Source organism: Narcine bancroftii, chromosome 9, assembly GCF_036971445.1.
Source record: "Narcine bancroftii isolate sNarBan1 chromosome 9, sNarBan1.hap1, whole genome shotgun sequence".
Lineage (NCBI taxonomy): Eukaryota > Metazoa > Chordata > Chondrichthyes > Torpediniformes > Narcinidae > Narcine > Narcine bancroftii.
This window is the reverse complement of record NC_091477.1, coordinates 81,605,657-81,618,905: the sequence shown is the minus strand read 5'-3', so window position 1 is coordinate 81,618,905 and position 13,249 is coordinate 81,605,657. Positions and strand designations below refer to the sequence as shown.

The following is a 13,249-nucleotide window of genomic DNA, read 5'->3' as shown; positions in this document are numbered from 1 at the left end:
TCATTATTGCAGATGAGAGAGTGAAGGTGCTCAACAAACCAATCTTCCAGTCTGTATCCAGTCCCTTCCATGTAGGAGAGGCCACAACATGAGCATCAGTTGCAGTAGATGTCTCCTGCAGATTCACAGGTGAAGTTTTGGTTCACTTGGAAGGAGTGTTTGGGCCCTAAATGGTAGTGAGGGAGAAGGTGAAGGAGCAAGTGGAGTATTTCCTGCAGTTACAGGGGTAGGTGCCAAGGGTGTGATTGGTGGGAAGGGAGAAGTAGATGAGGGAGTCACCGATAGAGTTGTCCCTGCAGAAAGCAGATAGGGAGGTGACGGGATCGCATGGTAGGTGGCAGAAGAAATTGTGGAGGATATTACGTTGGATATGGTGACTAGTGGGGTGGTAGATGAGGACAAGGGAATATCAACCTTGTTGCAGGGGGAGCTAGGGAAGATATGCAGGAAATAGAGGAGATGCAGGTAAAGGGTGAGACAATGGCAGTAGAGAAGGAAGACTTTTTTTTAAAAAAAAGAGGGCAGCATAGATGTTTTAGAAGAGACCACCTTATTCTGGGATCACGTGTAATGGAGACAGAGGAACTGAGAGAAAGGAATAGAATCCTTACAGGGGACAGGGTGTAAAGAGGTGTAATTGGTGGGTTTGTAGAAAAAGTTTAAGAGTTTGTCTCCTGAGATGGCAACAGAGAGAGATAGAGAAAGGAGAGAGTCCTTCCCAGGTGGACCAAGTGAATTTGAGGCCACGGTGAAAGTGAGCAGTAGATGGATAAAGATAGCAAACTCATTATGGGTGCATGAGCACTAATGCAGTCAAGGAAGACAGGGATGCAGTGCTACACGTTTAGGTGCCAGAGCTCACCAATAATGGCGACAAGGAGGTCTCGTAAGACCTGGCCTTGGTGGCCGCCATGTTGAATTTGGCACTGTAGACAGTGAACTGCAAGACTACAAAGTAGGATGGCCAGTTGTGGAAGAAACAGGTGCCAGAACGGCCTAATGAGGTGCCGGAACAGTCCTCCGGTGAGCTCTAGCAGCACAACATCTCTGAAGGAGGAGTTGAGGAACCTTGCCTGTGCAGGCTTGTAGCATGAGTTGCTCCACCTAGCCAACATTAATGCAGGCATAGCTGCAGCCCATACAGTTACGCATAGCTACCCATTTGACAGATAAAGTGGGTTGGTGTTTTCACTTGTTCTTCTCAATAACTTCTCTTTTGACTCCTCCCACTTTTCCAAAAATTATTACCAACATGACGCCTGGGGACTCCTCATCCAGATGGTATTAACATAGACTTCTCCGGTGTCTGTTCCCCCTCTCCCTTCCTCCAGCCCCATACCCTCTTCTTGGAGGAGCTACCCTCCACTGATCATTTTTCAGCTTTTTTCCTCTTCTGCTCTCCCACCTCTTGCCTGTTCTCTTTCACCTGTCCCTTCCTCCCTTTCTCTGTCCTTCCACCATTTTTTTTAATTCAGGTGCCTGTCTGCTTTCTGCTCATACCGTGAAGAGCTCAGCCCCAAATATTGGTTTTATACTTTTGATTCCTATGGACGGTGTGACCTGCTGAGTTTCTCCAGCACTTCTGTGTATTACAAATGTATATGAGAATTTAGAACAATTTCAGGAGAATGGAGAATAAAAGTTCAGCAGCAAGAGAATCATTTGTTCGATCTCAAAGTCAGAGTTCTGGCAGCAGCGAAAGCCAGGGAAAAAGTCAAGGAATACATTGAAACACAATAATTAATTTGTGATAAATAAAGGATGGAATTTTAGTCAACTCAGTTAAAATGAGCTAAGAAATTAATAATTTAATGTCAGGTGCCAAGTTTTAAATAAAATCTGGATATTGTTTTTGTGGATTTGGTAAAAGCCTTTGACTACATTGGCCACAAGCTTTGGGGACAGATACCCAAAGTGTCATCTTGACCTCCTATGATCACTGTGAGACCTGCTGAGTTCATCCAGCATTTCTGTGTTTCAACTAAGTGCTTGTAATTTTTTTTTTAGAAACCTATTAAATCTGGCACATGGTTCCGAATCTTTGATTTCAGGTCAGAGAGCCACACTCAAATCACAAATCCAACCAACATAAGATCAGGTACACAAGCTGAAGGGCAATTACAAGTAAGCAGGACACCCACCATTAAAGTAGCCTGAGAAGTAGATCAAAGGATGCAAGGACACCTAGAAGATGGGGTCATCCTTGAAGAACGTAGCACAGAAAACTATCAACCTGGAACACTCCAATAAAATAAGAAACTTGGATGATTAAACTGTCTAAGACACTGTTTAAAACCAGTTCAGTAAAATATAATAAATTAAGCATTTGTATCTTGCCAGGCATCTGAACACTAGCATATAGATTTACACCCCTCATGCCAATACAGAAAACTCCACATTGGGTTACCAATCTTATTAAATGCCATTTTGAAAAATGGCTGAATGCTTTAAAATTTTAATGAACAGCATGTGAACACATTTGAAGAAGTCAGTCATGCATACATTTCAGATATGAAAAACAAGTAGCCCATTTATCTACATTTCAATGTATGACGCCCAAACAAATTTCTACATACTTGAATGCACTTTGCCTCTAAGATCAGTGATATTTACATTAGAGATCATACAAGACACAAAAAAGGTGTAATCCAACTGTGACCAGGTGTTCCAATTCCTTTTGGCAGCAACCCAAAATTAATGTCACACATGTGCTGCAACAGGCCTTTGAGGATATTAAAGCCACTGACTAAAAAAAAATAAATCTTTCAAATATCAAGGCAGTTGCTCAATTTTAATAAGAGGGCAAAATGAACAGAACCAAAGCAAAAGCATCATTTGTTTTAAATCAGCAATATTGTCCTGTTAAAACAGTTCAACCAGAATTCTGAGAAATATGCCTTCAAGTTTTCTCTCTGCAACTACCACCTTAAAACGAACCCATTTACAAAGTGAATTTCTTTTGCTTTTTTTAAAAAATGTTCCCATTAAACCTTAATGCCATGTGGCCCATCATGATAGTTTCCATTTAGAAAGAACCATCCAATGTAGCCTTTCCCCTCCGCCCCTCTCTCCCTCTTCCTCATCTCCCTTCCCCCCACCACATTCTTCACCTGAAGCCATGGAAACATTTCCTTTTCCAAAAATACAATTGTGATGAAGAAACGTTTGCAAACAGTTTAAAATCTATCTCCTAAAAGTACGTCAACCTCTCATAATCATCATTTAACTAAATAAACACCATGAAATTTCACTAAAAGATCCCCGAAAAGGATTAAAAAATGACTGGTAAATAACTGGTTAATTTATTCCATATGTATTCTTTCATTATCACTTAAGTATGGAAGCATTGAAGATGCCTTCATATTTTCAGGCCACTCAAAGCACAAAACCAGTCATTTTTCACCAACCCAAACATGTTAAAAGCGCCTGCAAGTGTATACTCAAACACCCCAAACCATGAAGCTCAACTTATCAAGCCCTCTGCAACACTTGGTTAAATTGGGAGGCTATTATAAAGTTGCAAAAGAAAATTGCAGAGAAGTAATGAGCATTACATCTGTTACAATTCCCATTCAAAAGATCTTTTCAAGTCGACTGTTTTCAGCTTATCTTTTCAGCACGTTGACAAACTCCCAAAAGTAAAAGCATTCTTGCTGCGGTCATTATATTCCATATATGGTTCATTCCCCCATTGGGAAATGTGTTTGTCTGGAAACTAATGGCCCTAATGCTACTCAAGAGTTATTTTTAAAACAAAGAATGCAGAGCTGCCACCTCTTGAAATGACAGCCTGAGAAAAAAATAAAGAACCCACAAACGTTAGACAACAAACATCTGCACTGCCTGGAAAACATGGTTAGCAGTTTCAGGCACCGGCAATGTGCTGTGGATGAGAATATATCAGTAATTAAATGAAGATTAGAAATGAATATTTTCCTTCATATCAAGTACATTATTTGCCATGATTTAAAATAAATCAGTACTTTTAAAAAAAATGAAAATATTCATGCCCGAACACTGATGCACATAACTACAGTCAATTTATTTCTTGTATGTGCCTATAGATGGTGCAATATAAAGGTTCACTCAATTAATTCCTGGGATGAAGGAACCAAGAGGAAAGATAGGCCAGAATAGCTCTCATTCTCTCTCCACAAATTAAAAGGATGAGAGCCAATTTCACTTAAACACACAACACTGAGAGGTCTTGAAATGGTAGTTGCTGAGAAGATGATTTCCCCAACTGAGAACATTGATAATCAAGTTGCAGAATAAAAGGTCACTGACCAACATGTGCATTTCGAATTATGTACTTTTCCCTCAGAGTTATGAACTTTTGGCTCTCTCTGCCACAATGAGATGCATGCCAAGAGAGTGGGTTGGCTTGTGTTGAGCTGGGACAACACACTCAGTCCCTGCAGAGTTAGCATCATGGTAGGGGGATGCATTTGTCGGCCACACTCCCCTCCAAATTAGTTATTGTGCCTCCTCACCCAAATTGTAGTTTGCTTCCCACCCCCACAAGCGGTTACCCTAATGCCCCCAATTGGATTGTTCTTCCGCCAACTCTGAGTCCCTGCTTTGTCACTATTTAGCACCGTCACTACTTCTTCACATCCAGGAATCAGAATGCAATGCAGACCAAAGCTTCAGCACCAAGAAACCCTTTGGTGGCTATCTCTGAGCATGTGTACCACAACACTGAGATGGCCTTTGAGAAAAGGCAAAATGAGGAATAAATGTACCAAAAAAACACTCAATCCACCTTGGCCACATCCTCTTCATCCCCTCATTTGGGAAGATTCACAGGGGAGAGAAATCGCATCACACACTAGATTAGTCAGTTTATCAGTCTTCTGAATGAAGCTCTCCAGTGAGATAATGTTGCTTTTGCCCTGTTCTATTTCTCTGCAACACTCCACTTCAGTCCTTACTTCTGTACTGTGTATTGGTTGACTAGCAGAACAAACCTTCACTGTACCTCAGTGTACTTGATAATAAACTTGAATTTGAAATGAGGCAGGAGCTCAGGTTAAAGACTCCTCTAATACTCAAGATGAGATTTCAAGGAGTTTCAGGAGTTTGCGGAGATATGGTAATGACATCAGAAACCTTAGCAGCCTTCTACAGGTGTACGGTGGAACATTTGCTGACTGGCTGCATCATGGCCTGGCATAGGGGCACCAATTCTTCTGTGTGGAAAGCCCTGCAAAGGGTAGTAGATGTATCCCAGTACATCATACGCAAAAACTCTCCCCATCATGGAGAAAATCTTCATGGAACGATGCAGTCAGAAAGCAGCAGGAATCATCAAGTATCCACACCACCCAGACGTGCTCTGTTCTCACTACTGCATCAGGAAAGAGGTATAGGTGCCACAAGACTCGCACCACTAGGTTCAGGGTCAGTTGCTACTCCTCTACCATCTCTCTCTCCTAAACAACAAACTCAGACTCACTTAAAGACTCTTTGCACATTATTACTGAATATTTATTTTTTCCCTATTTTGCACAATTTGTCTACATTTCTTTCTTTGCTCATATTTCGCTCTTTTGTGTGCTGAGCTTTTCTTGAGTAGCTTTTTTTGCCTTACAGACAAGTGCCTCACCCACAGGAAAGAGAATCTCAGTGTTGTATTTGATGTCGTTGTATACTCTAAATTTGAAATCTGATTTAAAAAGTGATACAACTGTACTTACATCAGAAACAGACAATGTTTTGCTCTAATCTCTTCATCAATCTTTTGAGGAAGTGAGGCATTGTTTCACCATGCCAATGGATCAGTACAGTTATGGGAGGCTTGTTCCAAATCAACTACTAGGGTCAAGACCTAAATGTATACACACCTGTATATGTATATAACCACAAAAATTCAGAGCTCACAGCATATTGATTCAAAACATCAAAATTGGCCAGCCATCTGCACCAGGGATTAATGCACTTTGCTATTCAATGGATCAGACAGGATATACTAAATATTGTCAATAAAAGATCTGTGCCAGGATAAATGATCAGAAGTTTTTACATATAGTCTTGGGTTCAGACTTCAGAAAATGATTGAAATTTTAACAGTCCCTGATTGCTTGCAGTGTACATCTTTCAATTCATAGCTGCAATGAGGCTATCAAACAAGGGCTCCACAACTGCGCCCATTCCCAACATCAAGGCCACAACCAAGAGATGATTCACTTTGCACCAAGCAAGGAAAGACTCCAAAGGGTTAGAATAAGGTAGTAGAGAGTTCCAGACTTTCAAAGTTGTCAAATAAGATAGCCATTAATCAAGTTCAAAAGTTTACCAGCCCTTTATAACTCGTGTTCTTAAGAGGAAATTCTACAGTTAATCAGGCCAAGATATGACCACATTCCAATTAATATGCAAGGTTCACTTCACAGCACCGTAAAAAGGATACATTGTCAATGCAACAAATGTACCCAGGTTTGATACGAGGAGAGATTAAATAAACCAGGTACCTTTCCAGGAATGAAAATTATTAAAGTGTTTGTTTGATCGATATTTTTAGGATCTTGAAAAGAATAAAGTTAAAAGAAAGCTTTCAGAGGTGATGCTAAGGCTGAAGGGAGTTCACCTTGAAATCAGAAATAGCCCCCTCAGGAAATCATACAACAGAAGTCCCAGACATAAAAACAGTGCTTAGCTATCTGCTAGACAAATGACTGAGATCGGAGTGGAATAACGTCACTCAATGACGATAGAGTTACAAGAGAATGAATAGCCTACCCCTGCTTTCTCACAGGTCCACTGAATCAAGGAGATTCAGATTCATGTTCAGCAGAATGGAAGAAACATACTCACTTTTGTTTGAATGCACGGTTAGTATAGGGGGTGGCACAGTTAGTGCAACGCTGTTACAGTGCCAGCAACTGGGAGCATGTACGTTCTCCCTCTGTCTGTGTAGGTTTTCCCTGGGGGCTCAGATTTCCTCCCACCATTCAAAAGTGTACCGGGGGCTATAGGTCAATTGGGTGTAATTGGGCGGCACGGTCTCCTGGGCCAAAAGGCCTTGTTATTGTGCTACATGTCTAAATTTAAAATTTAATAGAATAAAATGAATTGACCAGTGTGTATTTTGAGTTAACTGCATGTGTTGCATGCATTTTTGACCAGAAGTTGCATTCATTGTTAATGTTGCTTAAAAATGTAAATTTTCAAATTCAGCTATAACCACAAGGAAATTGTTAATTGAAAATAAAAATGGTTTTCAAACTGAAAGTAGCAGCCTGCATTCAAAATACCATTCTCTACACTTCCACAGAATATTTATATAACAGTTCACTATTTTTAAGACTAAATGAAACAACATTGAGATAAGGAAATAACGTACAGTATCCATCAAACAGTGTTAGAATCTTATACCTCCTTAACATGATGCAGCCCAGATTTATCATACTATGAGAGACAGGATGGTTAACGTAGAACTGTAGTTAATCCAATGCCATTACAATGACGGCAACCCGGATTCGAATCTAGCCTGTCTGCAAAAGAATCTGCATGGGTTTCCCATGGGTGCCCTGGTTTCCTCCCACCCTCCCAAAATATATGGGATTTGTAGGTTAATTGGTATATTTGGGCAGCACTGGCTTGTAGGTCAGAAAAGCCTTGATATGTTATTCCACTCAGCTCTGGATCACCTCAAAAACTGCAATTAATTTATACAGCTGCTCTTCATCGACGACAGCTCTCCTTCAATATCATTACAGGTAGTCTCCGACTTATGACTGTAATTGGGACCAAAGGATTGGTCATAACTCTGATTGGACACTAGTCGGATTTGCCCCTCCATGCATGGCTTAACGAGGGCTTAAAGCAATTTAAAAAAAAAATTTCAACAAATGAATCTTTAATGAAGAATGTCAACATATGTACAGTACCTTTAATAAATATACTCAACATATGAACTTAATAAATAAAGAATCTCAACCTATCTGCAGTATTTTTAATATAAAATATGTACTTGTTCAGTAGTTTTAATAATTTTTTTAAAATTTCAGTCGTATGTGCAGGTAGACATAACATGCATAGGTTGGAAATTAAGGACTACCATTATTCCCTCAGGGCTGGTCAAGAAGCTACAAAATAGGCCTCTGTAACCCCCTCTGCAACAGGATCCTTTACTTTCTCATTGAAGACCACAGTAGGTACAAATTGGAAACTACATCTCCTCCTCACTGATTATTAACACAGGCTCATCCCAAGGATGCATGCTTAGCCCACTGCTCTGCTCGTTATTTACCCATGACTGTGTGCCAGGCACAATTCCAATGCCATCTACAAGTTTGCCAACACCACAGTTGTTGGCAGAATCATAAACGGCAAAGATGAAGCATACAGGAAAGAGATAGATCAGCTCGTTGAATGGTGCAATATAACAACCTTATGCTCAACGTCAGCAAAACCACAGAGATGACTGTGGACTTCAGGAAGGAGTCAGGGGAACACGACCCAGCCCTCATCGAAGGTTCGGTAGTGGAGAGGGTCAAGAACTTCAAATTTCTGGGTCTCAACACCTCCAAGGATCTGTCCTGGAGCTTCCACATTGATGCAATCACAAAGGAGGCTCACCAGTGGCCATACTTTGTGAGGTGTCTGACGAGATTTAGTAGGTCACTAAAGACTGAAATTTTTTACAGATGTACTATGGAGAGTATTCTGGCTGGTTACATCACTGCCTGGTATGGAGGTGTCAACTCTCAGGACAAGAATAAAATCCACAGGGCTGTTAACGCAGCCTGGATTACAGATCACTCCATCAAGGACACCTACAAGAGGCGATGTCTTTTAAAAAGCATCCTCAAAGACCCCCTCCATCTAGGCCATGCCCTCTTCATTCTGCTACCAAAGGTGCAAGGACAGCTTCTTCCCCTCTGCCATCAGACCCATGAATAATCAATGTACCAAAGACACTGCCTTACTTTTCACGCACTAGTATCTTTATTATAACCATCTTACAACGTTACTACACAAAAATCTTCGTTTGTACTATGATGCTGTCGCAAAACACCAAATTTAATGACTTGTTCATAAATTCTGATCTCACAATTACATATTCTGTTTACACCCAAGGTTTCCAAGGATTCATCTTTAATCTCCTGCCAAAAGATGTCATCCCACTTTCAGTGTCTATAAATATGCTCCGCCTTCCTACCTTCCCCTGACTCTCCAATTTTGAAATTGCCTATTTAACATCTATCAGAGAATTAACAGGACACTGAAGTCTCAGGAATTCCATCCTTGCCCCCCCCCCCCTCCAAACTCAAATTCTACCTGGGAGATGAAAAAATAATTCCGATGAAAGCAGATCAATACAACTAAAGTGTCATTTATAGGCCCTTTGCTCAAGTTACTTACAAAACAGAAGTGAATGCAATTCAAAAATATGCTTTTGGCTTTAATGTATTTTTGGGTCGGGGGGAGGGGGGGCGTGGAGAAGGAAACAGACATAGTTTTCCTGGTTTCATTCAAACTAATTCGTGCTCTACCCACCACCTTAGCAGTGTAACATTGTTAAATATTTTATTCTCATCTCCCAGAGGCCAGGGCACAGACCCTGTGGAGAGCAGAAGCAGCAGGGTAAATCCATTTACCCATTTTCCTTTGACCCATTTTACATTCTTCCATCCCCAACACCTGGCCTTCATGATCACACTAAATGTCAGTTCCAAATGTAGTCCCCAGCAAATATGACCGCGAACACCAACTTTCATGCAAGCTTAGCATTTATTTGCTGGCTGGCATCAACACTAAAGGCGATTCTGCACAAGAAACTTACCAATTTCTCCAAGAGAGGAAATAATTTTCCAGTAGAAATTGCAGCACATTAAATGATTTCATTTTAAATTTACAATTGAAAAAATGCATTAACGGAAAAACAGCAAGAGCACGGAGAAAATTACATGCAAGGCATAATGTAACTCAAAGGCAAAATATGTGCTTTTAGACTTTTATAATAATGTTCTCTCCTGACAATTTCAAAACTCAGAATACTCTGCAAAAGAGTCAACTTACAATTATTTTCATCTTGTCGTGCACGACAGGAGGCATGATCTTTGCTGAAAGCCTGCTCAAACAAACACTTCAACCATGCAAAATTTTCAACACCTTTCAGTGAAGCACAAGCGGAGGTTCACTGCTTTAGTAAAGATATGCAGATTAATCACAGGAAGTTATCGTGCAACCCAACATTTTAACAACTGCACAATATCTTTCAATGCTTGCAAGTAACTTGAGCTCAAAATGTTAAGCCATTTAAACACAGACACACAAAGAAAATAGTTGACATGTAGCTTTGAGTGGTCCTCAGAATTGAAATAGTTTTTGAAAACACCAAATTCAATACAACCAAATTTAAATTTCCATCTTCAATTGTTCTGGTTGCAGTTGCAATCAACCTCAAGGTGGGAGTTAGATTGTTGCTGCTGCCTGGTATTGTTTAGAAGGAAGAAGCCAGACACGCACACGCATGCATACCAGAGCACAACGCTGCAGTACTTACAAATTCATTACCTTGTCTTTTGAAATTATCATTTTTAATAATGCTACATGCATGAAGTAAACCTCCAATACTGTGGTATAATAACAAATCCTAAAACATAATTGATTGTTGAAAATAAGGAGCTGGACAAATTCAATCTCATAAGAATTTGATGTCTTCAAATTTGCCAAAACCCATAAAAGGGTGCTACTGGAAGAAATTTCACAGATTGCTTTGTGTAAAAACGAACTCAGTAGCAGGGTATGAAAACATTGGCAAACTAAAGGGGGAAAAAAATGAAGAGGGTGGAGAGACAGGACCAAGCCTGTGTGCAGCAAGGAAGTGAATAGACAGATCACTGCGTTTTTATCACAAACCCAAATTAACAACAGGAGCTTGATAGGCTGAACAGAGAGTAAACTGGACAAGTTCTCTCCAGGGTAATATTTCAGAAAATAACTATTACAGGAAACCAAATTGCCTGTCAAAAAACATACAATTCACTCCAGATGGGGTGGAACCAAAATCATACTCTAAGTATTGACAATGACAAATATATATGGATCCAGTGCCTTGCTTAAAGAAAAAAAATGGATGGTGTTAGAAGAGGGATTCAGAAATGGAGAGAAACCGGGTTTAACAAGAGAATTTAGACAAGGCCTGCAGTGCTTGAATGGGATACCCCAGGAGTGGAGCAATTAATCGGGAGTGACTGTCTGAGAAGGACAAAGGTTTTGAAGCGAGAGGTTAGAAATATGAGGATTGAGGTTTCTCACTTTTTAAGAAAAAATATTGAGAAGTTTGCTAGAACAGGGGGAATGAGAGCAGAATTTGGTCAATGCCATTACCACTGGTTGAACTGATGTTTACTGAATGTGATGTCGGACCTGCTGGGATAAAGCCAGAGTAGCCTAAACTGGAAGATGGCAAAACGCTCAAAAATGAAATTGGAAAATCAAAGAGAAAAATGTACAAATCCAGAAGATGCCAAACACATTTGAAAGCATGTAGGCTATTTATAAATTTTTAAAGCCTAACCTTACCACCATCTAAATGGTCTGTTATTTTATTTTTTTTATATAAATCCCATCCCCAGTTCTCTCAAGTTTTTCTGCATTGTTTTGTTTGTATTCCTTTTGTATAAAGACATTGTTTTATTGTATTTTATGTGTTCAGTATTTACTGTTTTTGGAGGGGGGTGGGAAGGGAGGGATGGGAGAAAAAAAAGAGAAAATGTTACTGTGAATATTTAAAGAGATGCATCTGTAAATATTTTGGTTGATATGGTTCAGTGCGATAAATAAAGAATTTCAAAAAAAAAAATTCTGCATTGAAAGTATCACTGCAAATTCTTTGATAATGCATTGTTGATACAGTTGGCACTGCACTATTCTTTGGCTTGGCTTCGCAGACGAAGATTTATGGAGGGGTAAATGTCCACGTCAGCTGCAGACTCGTTTGTGGCTGACAAGTCCGATGCGGGACAGGCAGACACGGTTGCAGCGGTTGCAGGGGAAAATTGGTGGGTTGGGGTTGGGTGTTGGGTTTTTTCCTCCTTTGTCTTTTGTCAGTGAGGTGGGCTCTGCGATCTTCTTCAAAGGAGCTTGCTGCCCGCCGAACTGTGAGGCGCCAAGATGTACGGTTTGAGGCGATATCAGCCCACTGGCGGTGGTCAATGTGGCAGGCACCAAGAGCTTTCTTTAGGCAGTCCTTGTACCTCTTCTTTGGTGCACCTCTGTCACGGTGGCCAGTGGAGAGCTCGCCATATCACACTGCACTATTACAGTGCCAGCAACCCAGGTTCGAATCTGACACTGTAAGGAGTTTGTACATTCTCCCCGTGTGGGTTTCTTCTAGGTTCTCAGAGATCCTCCAGCACTAAAGAAAACTGAATACGGCTTGAAAGTTAATTGGTGTATTTGGTCAACATGGGCTCGTGGGCTGGAAGGGCCTATATAAATAGCCAAATTAAAATTGCAACCATCACCCTCTATGCTATCTCAGTTCTTACTTAGTGTTCTCATGAATAATTCTGGAAGACTTGCAACTTAATTTATGCCCCACAGCTCCAATATCAGTGTTAGTTCTGTTTATTGTTTTTTTTTAAAAACCTGATACTGATTCAGATCAAGTTGGGTTTAACTTTCTCAGTTCAGATGACATTTTTATTCTAGCCCAATGACACTGATATAGTCATTGTAGATCATCATTAATTTAGTTAAAAGATTAATTTTGACCGAATTTTATTGCTGATAATCCAAGTCCATTACTAGAACATTTTGTTAAATGGGATTTGATTGGGAGGCGCAATTTTACTTACTTTGAAAGCATAGAACATAATTTAATGTCCAAGGTTTCTCCTCTGTTACTGAATTTGTCCAGAATGTATTATTTGAATGCATAAACCCTAATTGGTCTGCACCCAGTATATTTTTTGATTACACTCCTCTCCCAATATTTACAAATAGCAGTACCCATATGGTCTTTGAAGAGATTTTTATTGCCTTGAATGTTGTTGTACTTATCCACTCTTTCACAAACTGTAAAGAAGTGACAAGTGGTATCAATTATTCTGGTATTTTTCATTGGGAACTTATCAAAACAAGCCATAGCTATGTTTTTGTCTGTTTTTCCAAAAGTACCAAAGAGATAGCAGGTTTGAAATTCTCTTGTCCCGAAAGCAAGAGTAAGTGGAGCTTAAAAGACATGTGCATGAAGGGTATGAAGATATCTATTTACTGCAGCAAGTTTGATGTG

General features: G+C 40.0%; 1 protein-coding gene across 2 annotated transcripts in view; it reads right to left on the bottom strand.

Moving 5' to 3' along the window:
- Positions 1–13,249, bottom strand: part of LOC138742336 (SH2/SH3 adapter protein NCK1-like) — a 158,331-nt gene that overhangs the window by 86,525 nt on the left and 58,557 nt on the right. Inside the window, exon 1 of one of the 2 annotated variants that reach the window (XM_069896618.1) lies at positions 10,027–10,095. The exons of the other annotated variant lie outside the window; for it this stretch is intronic. The gene's annotated coding sequence lies outside the window, so the exon portion shown is untranslated. Of the gene's footprint in view, positions 1–10,026; positions 10,096–13,249 lie in introns of those variants that run through there. 2 annotated transcript variants of the gene reach the window in all.